Raw genomic sequence first — 17,797 nt, 5'->3', positions numbered from 1 at the left:
CAATAGAATGTTGCGGATTTCCTATGGAAACTAGGTCCTAACTATATCTACCTACTGGCGACCGCCAGTAGGTAATATATATATATATATATATATATATATATGTGTGTGAGTGTGTGTGTGTGTACATATATATATCATGTGATCAAGGGAGGCTTCTCCCGAAACGCGTAATGGCGGCAAATGGCTAAATAAATGAATGCACGAAGAAATTGGACCTACGCTTGTTTTTCCACGAGTGAATTGGAGGCGATAGCGAGGAGTACAGGATATATATTATATATATATATATATATATGTATATATGTATATATATATATATATATATATATATATATATATATATTGGTTACCAATCCGCATTCACTCAGATCAAGGATGGCACTGACACCGTGAATTCGACTCAAGAAAGAAGTTTAATCCATAAAGCTGCTACAGACGCGTTTCGGCGGAAGCCTCTGCCTTGCTCACTATATATATATATATATTCCAAACACTCCCAGCTTCTTTTAAAAAAAATCGGAAACTGACACAGGAGAAAGCTTTCGCCATCCAGCTTCGGTTTATTTGTCTTTCGCTGACTCTTTTCGGCATACCTGCCTTCTTAACATGGGCAGTCACATAAAATCGAAGGTTTTTTCTGGTCACATGATCAGCTTCAAAGTTGATATGGAAGACAGACTATCTTTTTCACAAAGTGAAGATACAATATTGCACAGACTACTAAAACCTTTTTCCAATGATTAAGACATAACTATCTAATGTCCTCACAATAAATACATCATTTTAAACACAAACAATTGATAAATGTCTCAAATTGTTAACTGTTTAATACCAAAGGCCAGTTTATGCATTACTATTCATGCATAGCTAAAAAACAGTTTAAAACCCTAATTGGTCTCCTTTGATAAAATCTCATGGAAAACACATTATGTTTTTAGATCCTTTGATTTTCTTCACAATTATTTTTTCAAACAGTGTCCATATCAATATTAGCACCCACTGTGGTCTCAAAATCTGAGTTTTATTTTTGTTCTTCGCAAAAAAATATTTATTTGTCAAACTCACAAAAGAAAAGAAAATATACCTGGCCAGTGTTCGTATCTGGAGTCCAGTTTCATCTCATTCTTTTAACACTGACATCCAGTACCTTCCTTCATATTCCAGCTCGGTTTCTGCCAAATAAATCAAATATGTTCCTTTTAGAGCAGATAAAAGACATTATGTTAAATAATCAGTCAAGGGAACATTTATAAAATAGTTTCTATAAAATGTATTCAAATTTCCCTGTGCAAATATCGCAAACATTTAGATGAAGCGCAAGTGCTTCACAGTACTATTGATACAATGTGCAATATGTTGCCAATAAAGTGCAAGTGCTTTACAACAGTACTCTTAAACATTTAATCACAATTACATGTGCAAATATCCCAATCTGAATAAATAAAGTGCAAGTGCTTCACAGTACTACCGATGCAATATACACCACATGTTATAAATAAAAGTGCAAAAGTTTTAATACTCCTATGCCGTTCTCCTCTCTTTATGAATCTTTGGCCCATATATTTTTCAAACATCATCTTAATGGCATGATAAACATAGGAGTTTGCTTTGCACTGACTCCAAATGATTAAATATTTCTAAACATAATATATTGTCTTCTTCCCTACTATGGTAATTAAAATCCTCCTCAGCATTTAATCCATGAGGATTCTTAGTATTAAACAGGAGTATATATTTTGACTCTAATTTGCGCAATTTTCTCTCTCTGTCACCGCCTCTCAGGTTTTTAGGAACTTGATCTATCGCTAAATAGACAAGCTCACTAGTGTTTCCTTTATGCACTTCATTGATGTGACGTGCTACCACATAGTTTTTATCATTATTTGTTATTGCCCTTAAATGTTGTAAAATACAGACATGAATCATATGGATCGTACTGCCAATGTACATTTTTGGACATGAACACCTGGGAATGAAAACAAATTCACTTTTACAATTAAGTGGAATTCTTATATTCCAAGGACTACTCAGTAGGGGTGAAATGACGTGTTGTTCATTTTAACCATGATGACATGCCTTGCACTTATAGCATTTATTGAAGCCAGGGCTCACTTTCAACCACCCTCCTCCTTTCTTGGCCTCCGGATTTGTCTTAAAGAGGTCATCCATCATTGATATGGCTCTGTTAAATGTTATAATTGGTCTTCGTGATACTTGCCCTTGCAATACCGGATCCTGCTTCACTAGGTACAAATGCCTACACAGACTGTCTCTTACTCTAGCCTGGTAAGCATTGTACCCAGTGATCATCCAAATCTGATCCTGAGTACGTTTTTTCTTTTCTCTAGCCCTCTCTGTATCAGGTCTTAATAATTAACCTCTTTTATAGTGTCTACCTTTTTCTTCGCTTGTCTTAGTGTATCATACCTGTATCCTCTTTGTAAGAATATTTCTGTTAGAGTATTCTGAGCTTCACCCAAAGCACCAGCCTCACTGCAATTTCTCTTCATCCTTAAATTTTCTGCATACGGGATGCACATTTTTAATCTAGGTGGGTGAAAGCTCGTCGCGTGCAGAATTGTAGTGCCCTCAGTCGCCTCTCTGTATGTACGTGTCTGAATAGCTCCATTTGAAATGTACACGTCAAGATCAAGGTATGTCACATATGTCTCACTGATGTGTTCAGTAAATTTTAAATTAAGATTGTTCACACCTGTTAGAGACGCACACTGACATCCACTGCAGCAGCCTTCATGAGGTAAAAGCCGATCGACGAGCGGATCCAGTTTACAGCATGCCTGTCGATTCACGCAGGACGCGTTTCGTGCTCATTGCACTCTTCAGCGGCGCGACAGTCATTTTGGCATAGAGGCCACACCTCCCACTTAAAAATATGAGCCCTTTTTGGTTCGTGTTGTTTTCCTTATGTCAATCTTTTGCTCTTCCATGCATGACATTGCATCGCTAATTGGGCGTACCTTCCTTGCTCCATCTGCTACACAAGGGAAGACATGCTTGTCTGTCCCGCCCGCACTGTACGCTCTGCGTTTACTTTTCTCACAGAACTGTCTTACTATATGCCTGTTAAGAATTTCAATAAAAACACTTTTTGAAACTAAAAATATGAGCCCTCCAATGGGCAACTCAGTGAGTCCGCGTTGGTTTGTGGGTCTTGTAGTGAGTGCCTCAGTTATGTGCCGCTGTCTGTTCAAGCCCTCCAATGGGCCTCCACGCACACATCCAGCTTGTCAATCCTCCATGGATGCCTCCACATTGAAACTCCGAGAATCGGAGCTCCGTGGCCCCAAATTTCCGGGTGGTGCATCTCCCGCGGCTGGGAGGCCGCGTAAAAATCAAAGCTCCAAGGTTCCCACCTGTTGGAGACGCACACTGACATCCACTGCAGCAACCTTCATGAGGTAAAAGCCGGATCGTCGAGCGGATCCAGTTTAGCATGCCTGTCGATTCACGCCGGACGCGTTTCGTGCTCATTGCACTCTTCAGCGGCGCGACAGTCATTTTGGCATAGAGGCCACACCTCCCACTTAAAAATATGAGCCCTCCAATGGGCAACTCAAATGAGTCCGCGTTGGTTTGTGGGTCTCTTAGTGAGTGCCTCAGTTATGTGCCGCTGTCTGTTCAAGCCCTCCAATGGGCCTCCACGCGCACATCCAGCTTGTCAATCCTCCATGGATGCCTCCACATTGAAACTCCGAGAATCGGAGCTCCGTGGCCCCAAATTTCCGGGTGGTGCATCTCCCGCGGCTGGGAGGCCGCGGAAAAATCAAAGCTCCAAGGTTCCCACCTGTTGGAGACGCACACTGACATCCACTGCAGCACGAAACGCGTCCGGCGTGAATCGACAGGCATGCTGATAAACTGGATCCGCTCGCCGATCCGGCTTTTACCTCATGAAGGTTGCTGCAGTGGATGTCAGGTGGGAACCTTGGAGCTTTGATATATATATATATATACATACATACATATATATATATATATAGAGAGAGAGAGAGAGAGAGAGAGAGAGAAAGAGAGAGTGTGTGAGAGAGAGAGAGAGAGAGAGAGAGAGAGAGAGAGAGAGAGAGAGCGGTTTGCCAAAATCCCTTAGAGGAATTGGTGATGATGCTGAATAGTATTTAGAAGGAGATATACTGAAGTGTTACACATCACCAGCAGCTCCTTACCAGGCTCAAATACCAGCTTCACCTGCAGGAGCAGAGAACCTTCACAATATTTTAGCCTTGTTTAATATATTGAATATAACATATACAGAACTCCAGTTGTGTGTATATAACAAGGTACCAGATACTCAAATCATACCAGATAAGCATGCAATTCTTTCATAATTCCTGGAAACTGCTGTATTCTTTTGTATGCTACAGAAAGTCAACAGTTTTCTTGACTATTTTGACACAAACCTCTTCCCTATTAAAATTCGTAAACAGACAGCTGGAGAAGTCATATACTTGCCCTGAACATTTGTTTTAAAAATGTGCCTACGTGCTCAGAACACAAGAATTATACTGCACATCTTTTTGTGCAAACAAACGAACCATGTAACTGAAAAAATGCATAATCTTAAATGGAAATCATATAATATCAGCCATCACCGACAAGGACCAGGGAAGCTCCCTTAATTTCTGCACTGCCTTATCCAAAGAAGCCCTTGCACAGGTCAAAATTTGGTTCACTGAGGCCCCTATCAGAGGCCATAAGACGTGTATCAGTCTAAACTGGCCCTATGACCTTCCTAGTGCGCCCTCCAGAGGATAATCAGTGAATGGAGGCTGCCTAAAAGGATTGGCCAAACACAAGCACTTTTTAGCCTTCATCAGGGTTAGCCCACTATGAGAGTGTGTTACTGGAAGCCACTCCTTATGGTATACCACACCCAAGAAGCTTGGGACCACAAGGCAAAGCCTGTACTGCTGGTGTAACATAAAAGGTAGCAAGTCGACAACATTGCCAAGAACTGGCTATACAGAGTGCACCAAACAGTGCATGGAGACACTTTCATGGTACTCCTGCTTCCATCACGCCAAAAAAATATGCTGTTGGTTTTTGCTGCATTTTGGGTCAGGGTGAAATGAGAAGTCACACTTGGAGCAAACATGCTTAAATGTATAGTTCCCTACCCTTCGGGTGCAGGTCCTCCTGGTATACACCCAACATAATGTGCTTCATAGGAATGACCGGGCCTCTCTCTTTCTGCTCATGACGTAATATCTTCTGAGAAAATATTCTACCTGACCTCAATACCTGTCTGGGTTATTGTTGTTGACCCCAAGCGTGAAATTTCTGTATGATCATAACTTGGGTTCTTTCTAGGGTGAGTGCAAACCAGCAGATAGAACTCAGACCCCCTCTTGCCAAAACCATCCACCAGTATCCTTGTAAGAGTGTCTTAAATCTCAGGTCACAAATGACAAGAAAGATTCTGCACCTGGACAGAAAATATGAAGCAGGAGCTCTTGGTCACCTAGAATACCATGAAACATGTAGGAAAGAAGAATCTTTGTGGCATAGTTACCCCACCTTTTGCCTCTCTTCAGTGTTTTTTGACTGCAATACACTGGGATCCTACTAATCAGGACCCCAGTGTCTGTGCTCTTTCCCTCAATTTACTCGTAAGACCATTGTACACCGCACAATTGGCATACTAGTGTGCCCCAGTAAGTCCCTAGTAAATGGTATTAATGTACGTAAGAAATTTGGTACATCAGGGGTATCCCATGCGCTGCAGCATGTATTATGCCATCCATGGGAGCCCATGCAAACTATGTTTGCAGGTCTGCCATTGCACCCTGCGTGAAATAGTGCAAGCCCCTTTCTATTTTTATATCCCGGCCACTGCACTTAAAACTTATAAGTCACCGCTAAGGTAGGCCTTAAAGTCCACAGGCAGGGTGCATGGTTCTAAGTAGTGTACCTACACAAGAATAGACAACCCTACAAACCCCGAAGTCCCTTCTCTGGCTTTGTAAGTGTGGGAAAAGCATGTAAAGTTATGTTGTGGACACTGTCAGTCAGTCAATTGAGCTTTATTTTGATTTAGAATATAAATCATAAAAATCATACAATAATCTATTACATAGATATGCATTTTGGTAAAAGTCAAAATATATACAGATTAAAAAGTCAGACCAACCTCACAAATATTAGCTCAGTTATAGATAGAACACATTTCTTTTTAAAATCAGGATACAAACTTTACCTATTACATCTTGATATCAGTTAGTTAAAACATTTTTGCAGAAATATAGGAAAAACTGGCCAAAAATTATCAATAATTATATTAATATAAGATGACACTAACTTTTATAAAAAGTTTAATCTAAGTGCATTCGATGTCGGACACTGCATTTGAGAAAATTAGCTATTAAATAGACTACCTTCTCTCCCTCCAATAGCTGCAGAATGAGTAAAGCTGGACGACATTGCCTATTACCAGTTTGCCGTAACAATGGAACTAGCCACTCTTTCCTAAAATCATTATAAAATTTACAGAAAAGGATGGTGTGTAGGGTAGATTGCAAAGAGGAGTCGTCACAAGGACAAAACGGGAGATCTTTAGCCCAGTTGTTTCGGGTGGTGAATGTAACCAAACGATGGAAAAAGTTCATCCTAAACCTTACCAAAAGGTAGCTCTCATAGCTTGTGTTGTTAAATGTAAGGTAGGGTTGGATAGTAGCCGCCGTCTGTATCAGCAGACTATGAACAACAGTTGGTTTCATGGCCTCGTTTGTTAGTCTCAATTCCTCAAGATGGGCTAGGCATTTCGCTTGTAGTGCCTTCCTTGGTACTTCGCAAATTAGGGAGGGATCATAATAGTATCTCTCCCAGCCCAGATCATGGAATTTTTTTTTATGTAGCACAACCACCTGGAATTGTGAGCATTGTCCAAAGCTAGGCAATCGGAAAGAATGGACTGAGTACAGTAGCTTTGTCAAATGACCAAATTCTGCGCCATAATAAAAGGGGTTCAACCTTAGCTAAATCCGTTACATATGGGAGTCCCAGCTCCATATGGCAGGCCAAGGTACCCGTACTCCTGGGTACCGCAAGAAGGTACCTCAGAAAAGAGTTTTCCACTCTCTGTATATCGTCTGTGGGCACGAAACCCCAAAGCCCTGCCCCGTACAAGGCCACAGATAGACATTTAGCATTATAAATCATGATAAGTTCATGGGGGGCTCTCGTGCCCAACTTCCTGGAAAAATTAACAAGAGCTGCAGTAGTTCTTATGAATAGAAGTTTTCTAATTTCTACTGCCGGTTTCCAGGATAGTTTATGGTCTATCGTTATGCCCAGATACAAATAATTTTGTGTGGTCGCTAGTTTTTGGTCGTCTAACTAGATATCCCTCATCTTTCGTTTGTGGCCAGTACCTGCCCTCATAACAAATGTTTTACTGATGATAATTTTTAAGTCAAGACCTGCCATAAATGAGGAGTATCTGTGCAAACTCTTTTGGAGTTCGAGGGGGGTACGAGGGGTGTCATCTGCGTAGAGCAGCGCGGGTATTGGCCGATTGTTCACCATTGGCAGGTCCTGGCCTCCCTTGATCATCTCTTTCCAGACCATTAGTATATAGAGTAAAGAGCAAGGGAGCCAGGACACAACCTTGCCTAACCCCTTTTTCCACTGCAAATTCCCCCGTCAGCTCTCCCCCCACCCCATAGCGAACCCTGGCTGTGGCATTAGAATAGAGCTCCCTCAAAAACTTAACGAGATTCGATGGTGCTCCCATGTCCCCCAATAATGTCCAGAGTTTTGAGTGGAAGACACAATCGAATGCAGACGATAGGTCCACATAGACCATGTACAAATCACCTCTTTTGATATGCACATACTTGTCTGTTAAAAGTGACAGATTTAAAGCCTGGTCGATGGTCCCCAACCCTTGACGAAACCCATACTGAAGATCTGAGATGATCCTGCCATCGTCCACCCAATCCTGCAGTTGCTCAAGAATTAGTCGACCCGCCACCTTTCCTAGGGAGTCTAAAAGAGAGATTGGGCGATAGCAGGTTACCGACCCCCGATCACCCTTTTTAAAGATTGGTACTAGTATGGATTTGGACCATGAATCCAGTAGGCCTTTGTTGCATGTAGCATTCAATACTCTAGTTAAAAGAGGAGTCCAAAGGTCCATCTGTGCTTTAAAGAGATCAATGGGGACACCGTCCGGGCCCGGTGCCTTACCACTTTTACTTGCACGCAGGGCCAGATCTACTTGATTTAATGAGAACAGAAGGTCAATGGGGAAGGGGCATTCAGACCCATCACCGAGAGTGGAGTTCTGGGAGTTGTAGCCATGAGAGGTAGGATCCTCTGGTGTGACCGCAAAGATCTTGGAAAAGTGATGAACCCAATCCTTTTCCTCTATTGCTACGTCTAGTTTAGGGTGGTCAGTGTTATCAACTAAAAAAGGGGACTTGACCACTTGCCAGAAAGCGGTGGAGTTTTTGTTAGCACAGCTTTCGTGGAGTTGGGCCCAGAGATAGGTTTTTAGCTCTTTGTTCCAGTTCTTTACGGCAGTATTATAAATTTTCCTAAGAGTTCTAATCTCTAGTGGGATCCTGACCGCTTTCCTTAATTTAGATTTTAAATTTGAGTGAGCAGTCGTACATTCATGGTTAAACCATCCCTTCCTCGGTTTGCGTTTGTGTTTAATTTCTATCCACAGGGCTTCATTTATGGCTTTAATAATCGTATCAAAGTTAGAAATAAGTTCTTCTTCTGACGTGTATAGAGCAAGACATTTCATGATAGAAGGGAAAGCCCTTGTTACCACTATCTTTGTTATATCGGTTGAATCAACTTTCCCCCATTTCAGCGCATAACCGTTTAATCTATTCAGGATCAAATTGTTTTGGAGCTAAAATGGAACCCGGGTTTCCTTTTGGATTATGGGACAGCGGAAAAGAAATACTAAGTGGTTAGTGGTCACTTAGCGCAATTATATGCCTAGCGAATGATGTTTCCTTTATCCTCTCCCCATTTGAAACCAGAATGTAATCTATTGTTGTTTGTTGACCTTGCCCATGAAATGTAGGGGCCAATAATGACTCCTCATTTTCCAGAGTATTTGCTTGGACCAGATCTAGCTCAAACAGTGTTTCATTTAGATGACTTCCAAAAGTGGAATGTCTGAAATGTGAGATTGGATTATTTCTCTCATCGAGGATGCCGCAGATGTTATTGTTACCAGCTAGGCAGGGTCCCAAATTAAAGTCTCCCCCAAATTATTACTTCCTCTTTGATAGACTTCCTTGTATTTGATAATAGGATAGTGCGGATCAAAGATATCAGATTCACTGCCTCTTTATCCGGAAGATTGTTATAATAGTTCCCTATGAGGAAGTTGTCCCTGTTGTTTAAAGTTAGACCAAGAATCTGGAAGTTAGGCTCCAGTTTTATGGGGACTACTTCCATTGCTTTCAAAAGGTTAGAGACGTAGATGGTTAGACCTCCTTTCGCTCTACCCGATACCGACGGTTGAGCTGGTGAAAAGTAGGTTTTAAACCCTTCTATATGTATTACGTCAAGTAACCATGTCTCCTGGAGCGCTATTACATCAAAGTTAGAAACAAAGGCCCTCCACTCTTCGTTTGTTACCTTGGAACGTTGCCCTGCTATATTCCAAAATAAAGCCGAAATAGAAGGCAAAATGCCCTCTCTTTACATCCCCCTATCCCTGTGTTACTCATAATACCTGGTGTGAAATTTAAGTCCCGATCAGGAACAGAAACAGAAAGGGATTGATTAGGCCCAGTAGTTCCAACCAACAAATCAGTAGGTATAACCTGGGTCTGTATGTGCTTTAAGTGGGCCTCGGGTGGATTGTAGAAAAAATTTGGTTCGATATTTTTAAAGGACTTTTCTAATGATCCGTCGACATTTTCTTTTGGTATGCTCTTATAGTAAAGTCAATCCACTCCCTCCAGACCCGAAAGAGCCGCGTATCGATTTTTGAGGGGTATGAGATGTTTAGCCTGATAGTGAATTGAAGCCCTGGGATTAGCTGTAGGAACCGATAAAGTTCTAGGGTAAAAATAGGTCAATTCACAGGCTGTGATGGAATTGTTACCATTTTCCGGAAACCAGTTTAGGATATAACTAACAGCTCTGTGGTCTCTAAAGTTAATAACAATTATGTCCCCCTTTATATCCTTTATTCTGTTTCCTAGCCAGGGAAGACGCCGGACATGTAGAATCTCACCATTTATATTTGGGGGGATTGGTCGATTCTGTCTAAGCCAATGCATATCTTTATTTTTTAACTGGGAATAATCTTCCCTCTTACCATCCTCTAGTGTTGGAACTCCCGTAAGGACCACCACCAACGGAACTGCTTCCGGTGGCAATTCTACTTGGCGCCCCTTAGACTTTGTAGCCCTGACTGGACTTTTACAGCCCTGTTTGATTTGTGCAGTTTCTGAAGCAGATAATTTCCCTCCCCTCTGGGCCTCTCTAGCAGTATTTTGTACAAGTTTCTGTGTTGGCTTGAAAGGTGCCGTCCTTTGGGGTTTTGAATTTATTAACTTGCTAGTTTTGACTTCATTTTGGGGAGGAAGATTTAAACATGATACAGTGGGTGAAATTGGCAGTACAGGGTTCGCTATATTCTTAATTAGCACTGTGTTTGCGGCTAATGCTTCTTCTAGAGTTCCAAGCCGATGCTCTATTCCTTTCAGTCTCTCTATTAACGGCAATGTGAAGGATTTAATTAAATGCTCTATACTTCCTAGTAAATCCATACCAGGTGTTTCTTTTATCGGACAGTGTGGTAAAGTAACTGTGCCTGATGTTGTAGGTGTGTTTGGTGAGGGGCCTTTAGAAGATTTGCCAAAATTAATATGGCTAATCTTTTTTCTCTGCAATTCGCTGCCCCTCTTCCTTCTTTTTCTTGGTGGTGAACCTTGTACTCGAGCTTGCTTTGAATTTTTAGACTTTTTTTGAATCACCTCTACTACTGGTGGGAGCGTGTCAGGTAAGACTTCTATTTCAGATATCGAGTTACAAGGGGAAGATGAAACAATTCTACACAGTTCATTAGCCGTATCAAAAGTGGGAGTTGTGTCTCGCAAGAGGATTGGAATGCTGTCACTGCTTGTTATGTCGAGGTCCTCATTATCAGCAAGACGACTAGTGTGTAACGAAATGTCTAGCTGTGACCGACCCAGGGAAGAGCGTTTACTTTTGATGGATTCAACTGAGCGACGTCGCTCAGCCCGTCGTTTTGCAAGTAGAGTTTCCCTTTCAGTGTCAGAAGTGACCCTGATGACATAGTTGTCCAATGTTCCTCTATTTGCACCACCTGCCGATGGGAATGATCCTTTCATGATGCGCGAGGCCACAGTGCGTGGCAAAAATAGTGAAAAACTGTTTAAAGCTCCCCTGAGCATAAGAGTAATAACAGGCTAATAGGAGCACGAACAGTATTTCTAGCAAACCTCAAGTCACAGAATGATGTGTGTAAGCTTACTATAATGTAGCACGAGCTGACCTGACCGAGATATCAGAGAATGGGCCCTGCCCGGCCCCCTCCGGCTCCTGAGGGCTATAGAGGGCCCGCCCTTTGCCCGGGCTTCGTCCGGCGTCCCGTGAGGCGGGGCTGATGCGTGAGTTATAAGCGCCTCCAGGCGCGGATATTGAAAGAGGCGGCTTCCGGCCGCAAAGCACACTGGGGGTCGTAGTCTCCCCCGCTCGGCGGCCGCACCGCAATGGCAGCGGCGGCGGGGGGAGACAGATTGTAAAGACCGGCAATGGCAGTGGCGGGAAAGCAGTCCAGCCCAGGTAACAGGGGAGCCCAAGTCGAAGTTCTAAACAGCAAGGGGTCCGCTCATATGCACGAAAGTGGACACTGGCTAAGTCAAGATGTCCAACTACATAATGGCTTCAACGAACACTGCCCTGTTTGGTATCAAACATGTTGGAATCATGCAACTACACTAATTCCAAAGGTAGCTGCATGATACCATGTACTGTGGGAGCTCCTTAGGGAACTCCCCTGCCCCCGTGGCTATCTGTATAGCCTTGCAATGTCGGCGTTCAAATTAGTGCTGCTGCCGACTCATAAACTGTTCTACCCTCCTGCTGCTAAGCTTAACTGTGGAGGACTCTCCATTTCTTAACTTGTAAATCTTATAAAAAGAGAACCCTATGGACACGCACTGGGACACAGGGGCATAATTTGTCTTCCGTGTGTTTTCTTGGTATAGACTACCTCAATTATGGTCTGGGCAAAAAACTTAAGAAGCATGTCCATAATATGTACCAACAACTGGAAGACTGAAGAAAGTTTCTAGTTGCTATAGAAATCAAACAATCAGAATGTGTACAGTGCAGTATAATTCATCCTTTTTCATAGTCTGTTAATTTTGTCTAATATGTGTATAACTATATGTCATAAGTATTTTTATTATGCATACTTGAGGGACTTGTACTCAGAGTGAAGGTTACTATGTGTGCTAAATAATCATAATAAATTGTGCTCGGTGTAATTAAATGCATCACCAGTGACTAATTTAAATTTTCATGGTGGAAAGTACTTTGGCAACAATTTATTCCTATATAATACCAGTTATTTTGCTTATTCTTAGCTTAACTCAGGCACGGGAAGGTAGAACAAAAGATTCCCTGAAGAGGAGAGTGTAGCCACCTCCCCTTTGGAATTAGGTGTCCTAGGCTAGAGTGGGGTTATGCCTGAGCGCCTCCAAACTGCTTTCAAGGGAACTTTTGTTGCCCTCCTTGCATAAACTGTTTTTCCCAGACAAGGAGCTCTTGGCTCCCACTCTGGTGCAACACTACACAAAGGACAGATGAAGGGGCACCCCACTGTCCAGCTCCTCCCTTGGGAGGTGCCCGGGGCTATGCAGATGGGTACTTGATCTTGCCATCTTGAAATATAGATGGGCAGAGGTCCCTGGGCGCATCTGAATAGTTACTCCACCAGAGTAGCATCCCTGACCGGTCCCGATAGGTGGGTCACTGCAGAAGTAGTCCTCCCCCATTTCTGGGTTACTTAAGGGCTCCCCTGAGGGTGGATTCTTAGATTTGTCCGGACTTCATCTGCAAGAACTGACAGGCTTCCCCTTAAGATCTGTCTTAATACTCTTCTGCTGTTGGTCACCAAACTCTGCTGCTGTAACCGAGCCAGGAACCAAGACAATACTGTCTCTGGTAGGAAGACTCCTACTGCAAATTCATCTCCCTGCTCTGCAACTCCTATAATATTAATATTAATAATAATAATAACGGAATTTATAAAGCGCATGGTTACGCCATCTCGGCGTGTCCCCGCACTACAGTGAGAGAGGAGGAAGCAGCCCGGACTACGTTACAAGGCGTCTGCGGGAGCTGCCAAGAACCGGAAGGATCTGCCTCCCATTCTGGCCTTCTTCACCTTCGGTACTTTCAACAGGCCAATCCCACTCGATCTCAGGGACCTTCCCGGCACATAGCTCGTGACAAGATCCCTCAGATAAGAGGGACAAGTTCCCTTGGTGATACGATGGCAAGTACAAAGTGCCTTAAACATTACTCTTTTCCTTACAGGGAGCCAATGCAAGGTAACCAGGGCTCTTTTGGAGGCAGCCCTCCTTGGCTGCATAAGAACCAACCGTGCGGCAGCATTCTGCAAAACCAGCAATCTACCAAGACATTTAGCAGTGGCACCCAGATAGAGTATGTAGCCATAGTCTAGGCGAGACGTTATAAGGGCGTGCACCAGCGTCTTTCTTGCCTCTATCGGAAGGAGATCCATCATTTTGCGTAGATTTTTTAGGACTCCAAAACATTTCCCCACTACGCGTCTGGTGTGCACTTCATAGGAAAGAGTGGGGTCCAACCATACCCCAAGGTTGTTCGCCTGGGTACATGGTATAGGAGTCGGGCCCAAACTCGGAGGCCACCAAGCCGACGTCCAACCTGCCGGATCACCCCCTACCACAAGCACCTCTGTCTTGTTGCCATTAAGGCTCAGGCAGTTCTTAGCCAACCAGGAGGCAAGCTCCTGCATGCCTGCCCTGAAATTAGAGGCTGCCACGTCCGGTGCCTGAGACAGGGAGCTCACCAGCTGGGTATCGTCGGCGTAAGAGACGACCCCCACACCAAAGCCCTGCGCTATTTCCGCCAACGGAGTTACGTACAGGTTGAACAGGGTAGGGCTCAGGGCAGAGCCCTGGGGCACACCCTGCTCCAGTTTAAAATCCCTGAAGTAGTGCGCTCCCTGTCTAACCTGAAAACTACGCTCAACCAGGAAGGACTTCAACCATTTCAAGGCCGGGCCCGAGACACTGCCCTTATTCAGGCACTGTAGCAAGGTTTAGTGAGCTGCAGTCTCGAAGGCGGCACTCAGGTCCAGCATAATCAGGGCCATACTATGTCCAGCATCTGCCCCCTTCCTGATGGATTCCGTGGCAAGCAGTAATGCGGTCTCCATAGAATGACAAGCCCGGAAGCCCGATTGAGATGGGTGTAGGAGGCTAGAGTCTTCAATATGTGTCATGAGCTGATGGTTTACAATCTTCTCTGCTACCTTCGCTAAATATGGCAAAAACAAGATAGGTCTTAGGTTTTCCAATATGTCCTGGCTAATATTTGGCTTCTTCTGGAGTGGTAGAACAATAGCTCTTTTCCATCTCCCAGGCACCGTGTGCGATTTAAACCAGACCTCCAAAACATGCCTAATATAAGGTTCAAGAGTCTCCATACTCTCGCCCAGCAACTTAGGTGAGGCGGGGTATCTCGGTGAGCCAGACTTAATGCTGAGACAGATTTTACTGAGCAGCTCCGGGGGAGGAATAGTAAAATTGCTCAGTCTCTGACCTGCCTCTGCTTCACCAGCCATTTCCTCAAATTCCATGCCCCTCCTTACCATCCCAGGAAAGGAGGGGTGGATTTTCTCCACCTTTTCCGAGAAATAATTTGCAACCCGGTTGCATGACTCAGCTGAGCCAACTATTGGGGTAGCCCTGACTGCAAGTGAGGAAATCTCCTTATAGACTTGAAAGAGCTCTTTAGTAGAGTTTTCCACTGTCCCAATTCTCGCCTGATAATAGGCGCCTGCCTAATAGGACCGTTGTGTTTTTTCTGTTCCACATTATACTTCGATCCATCTTGGCATAAGAATCCCTTTCTCCACTGCCTCTCCAAGCGTTTACATTCAGCTTTTGCTTTATGCAAAGCTCTAGTAAACCACGGTGCAGATTTATGTGCCCTCCCCATCGGTTTATTGGGGAGCAGTGGGGCCACCTTATTAAGAGCGTTAACTATCCGCCTTTCCAAATTCAAGCAGGGAGTTTCGCTATCTGTGCCACCTGGGCCGCCCCCCTGAATCAATGCCCTGTTGAAGTCATCCCGCACAAAATTTTTCCATTTCGTGCGTGGGTGCTTGCAGGTAACTTTTTCCTGCACTCCAGCCTCTGGTACCCTCACTACAAAGGAAACCAGAAAATTATCCGAACAGGGATGAGGGTGGTAACTTCTATATTCTCCCAGCTGGTGAACACAAGATCAAGTAAGTGCCCGTGCTGATGTGTAGGGGCACATGATTTCAAGCTCAGATGAAGCGCCATAAGATCCTGGCATAGGTCAGAGGCCTCTTTTTTCATAGGATCCTCCAAATGAAGATTCAAGTCACCTAATACTAAGAGCTTAGCATATCTTAAAGCTTGATAGGCAATACCCTCAACCAAACTGGGCAGAAAACATGTAGGGGGGCCAAGGGGTCTGTAGACCAGGAGTCCTGTCACCGTGTGGTTGGGGTTGATTTTAAGCGTAAAAAGGCCCGCCTCACTCTCACATATCATGAATGGTTAAAGAGAGCACTCAAGGGGGGGTTTAAAAATAGCCGCTATCCCACCTCCTCTAGCTGTCGTCCTATCAATTCAAACATAGAAAAAAGCATAATGCATATAATTAAATATAGATCACTGTTGTAGAACAAATCTTTCGTATAGACAGGGATCTGGTTAATGACTAATGTGTCATATCTTAAATTCATATATAGATCACATTAGTCTACAGCGCATCAGATGTAGATGCTCACTTACCCATGTGGCAGGAGAGAAAAACTCAACCTCACCTGGCTGCAGCGCAGGTAAAACGGAGCACCGCTCTATATAGTGTAGACTAATGTGCTGTAGACTAATGTGATCTATATATGAATTTAAGATATGACACATTAGTCATTAACCAGATCCCAGTCTATATGAAAGATTTGTTCTACAACAGTGATCTATATTTAATTATATGCATTATGCTTTTTTCTATGTTTGTTTATTTGGGAATGGATTGACATCCCGTTGAACTATGAAGTCAGGAGAAGGATGTTGTCACTGTATCTCAGGTGATATTTTACCTTTTTAATACTTTCACTAAGCAGTAGCGTTAATGGTCCTGAAGAAGCAGCAAGATACCAGCTGGATCTAATTAGTCTGCAGAAACATGTCGACCTTTCACGCTTATCAGTGGTTATTTGTTTAGACCACTACGCACTTTTTAGGTTTCGACCTGGTGAGGGCACGAAGTGCCCCTCCCAGATCGAAAACTTTTGTCATCAGTATGGATGTCGGCACCGCCTCTGTCTCTCATTGGCTAGCTCCATAAATGGAGGCTAGCCATTGGGAGACAGAGGCTGTCATTCGCGCTTTCTCGGGGAAAACGCGATTCGGGGGCGTTTCTCGGGCTTTTTTTAAGCCCCGCCCCTTTGTCCCGGGCCGCGCTGCGATTGGCTGCCGGCCCGGGACACCCCCGTGACGTCATTTCCCAGGCTGCGCTCTGATTGGCTGCCGGCCCGGGACCTGACTTGTTTGATTACTGATTTCCGTTTTGAGAAGTGTGTTTGTTCATGTCCTTTTGAAATCCCATATTGTGTCTGACGGGTTCGCCTGTCTGTTCTTAAAGTGCTACGTTTAGCATCGGTCCATTGGAAAGGTTTCGGCTAATGCGTGTTTTATGGTGTCATTGCGCAGTGCGCACACATTCCCCCTCAGTGAGTGCCACGTTCATCGACAACCCGACCCCAACACGAGCATAACGGACTTTAAATGCGTGCCCGGCCACTAACAGCTTGTTAGAGCTAATTAGGCAAAGGTCAGAGGGGGGTGAGAGTCAAACGTGGCAGGGGTGGGGAAAGGAGCTCACTGGACCGTGAATCAACACCGGTAAGTGCTGCCGGAGTGAGAGCTTGAGGCAGTATTTGTTTTTATTACTTAATGCCTGCCACGCTGTGATTTAATTTCTGTAAACTTTGCCTGGCAATTTGGCGCGGTAGTAGAGTTAATAAGAGACGCGGGGGAGGGGGAGGGGGGCTTGTGCCGTTCTCCCTTCATTTGTAGTATCTCCGCTGTGCTGTTATATTAATTCTGCTAACTTTCAGCCTTCATTGCTGACAACAGGCCTTTTGGCTTTCGCTGCCTATTACATTAAATTTCCCATCAAACCGTGTCAGCCTCCGAGGTCAGAGATTCGACCAGAAGCTTTCGATTTTTTGTTGTTTGCCATCTGACTTCATGGGCAGGTGTTTTCTTAATTGCTTTCTATGTGGCGGTAACCCGTCCAATATTAGTTAAAAGGAAACTAAATCAGCTATATGATCATTTATCAAGACAGGAGCAGAAGGAGGGCCTCGAGCAGGCTGCTCGGTACACAACCACAGTTTTAGAGAGCTGAGATCAGAAAATAAGGTAACAAATGCTGTGCAGTTTGACACAGTGTTACCTAAACAGTTACCTGCGTTTTTAGTCCTCTGTGTTGCTTCCTGTGGTCTTGACAATTTTCTACT

General features: G+C 43.9%; 1 long non-coding RNA gene across 2 annotated transcripts in view; it reads right to left on the bottom strand.

Annotated features, from left to right (window-relative positions):
• Positions 1-17,797, bottom strand: part of LOC144826064 (uncharacterized) — a 478,318-nt gene that overhangs the window by 365,012 nt on the left and 95,509 nt on the right. For both annotated transcript variants that reach the window (XR_013609680.1, XR_013609679.1), the window contains exon 2: positions 1,088-1,175. This is a non-coding gene — a long non-coding RNA (uncharacterized LOC144826064). The remainder of the gene's footprint in view (positions 1-1,087; positions 1,176-17,797) is intronic.

The sequence above is a fragment of the Lissotriton helveticus genome, chromosome 3_2 (genome assembly GCF_964261635.1).
Source record: "Lissotriton helveticus chromosome 3_2, aLisHel1.1, whole genome shotgun sequence".
Taxonomy (NCBI): Eukaryota; Metazoa; Chordata; class Amphibia; order Caudata; family Salamandridae; genus Lissotriton; species Lissotriton helveticus.
The sequence above is the reverse complement of the archived record's forward strand: the minus strand, read 5'-3'. Positions and strand labels throughout refer to the sequence as shown.